The sequence below is a fragment of the Capsicum annuum genome, chromosome 6, assembly GCF_002878395.1.
Source record: "Capsicum annuum cultivar UCD-10X-F1 chromosome 6, UCD10Xv1.1, whole genome shotgun sequence".
Classification (NCBI taxonomy): Eukaryota; Viridiplantae; Streptophyta; class Magnoliopsida; order Solanales; family Solanaceae; genus Capsicum; species Capsicum annuum.
Window position 1 is genome coordinate 7,509,028 of NC_061116.1, and position 1,241 is coordinate 7,510,268.

Below are 1,241 nucleotides of genomic sequence, written 5' to 3' on the forward strand. Positions count from 1 at the left end.
GTACATATATATTGAATGGTGCGTATATTTGTGTATATATCTTCTATAGACATGTATATTTAATGTATACATGTGTAAATGTTTTATAAATTAGTATATAACTATATATATTGTAGTATATATGTGTATATATCTTCTATAGACATATATATTTAATGTATACATGTGTATATGTTATATAAATTAGTATATAACTATATATATATATATTGTGGTATATATATATATATTGTAGCATATGTTTTACTTAAAGTAGTACATATATATTGAATTGTGTGTATATTTGTGTATATATCTTCTATTGACGTGTATATTTAATGTATACATGTGTATATGTTTTATAAATTAGTATATAACTATATATATTGTAGTATATACATATCTTGTAGTATATGTTTTACTTAAAGTAGTACATATATATTGAATGGTGCGTATATTTGTGTATATATCTTCTATTGGCATGTATATTTAATGTATACATGTGTATATGTTTTATAAATTAGTATATAACTATATATATTATAGTATATATGTGTATATATCTTCTGTAGACTTATATATTTAATGTATACATGTGTATATGTTATATACATTAGTATATAACTCTCTCTCTCTCTCTCTCTCTCTCTCTCTATATATATATATATATATATATATATATATTGTAGTATATGTTTTACTTAAAGTAGTACATATATATTGAATGGTGTGTATATTTGTGAATATATCTTCTATAGACGTGTATATTTAATGTATAGATATGTATATGTTTTATAAATTAGTACATAACCCTATGTATATATTTATATATATTGTAGTATATATATGTTGTAGTATATATTTTATTTAAAGTAGTACGTATAGTCGTATATATTGAATGGTGCGTATATATGTGTAATTGTGTATATATTTTTTAAATTCTACTGTAGTATTTTCTATATATATAGTGTATATATATTGTTTAACGTATTTAAAATATATATAGGTGAGTATATAGAGTTTATATTGATTTTTTTTTGACTGGATTTTTAATCGGGTTTAGGTAGGTTTTATCTGATTGGGTTAAGTGGGTCGGATTAGGGTTGTTTTTTAAATTTTTACTGTTGAGCCCAGCCCGGCCCACTTAACCCCAACCCAAAATCAGCACGGCCCATAACCCAGTTAATTTTAACGGACCAATTTCGGGTTGGTCCGACCCAACCCACTTGACAGCCTTACTTACATGTTATCATAGGTCAACT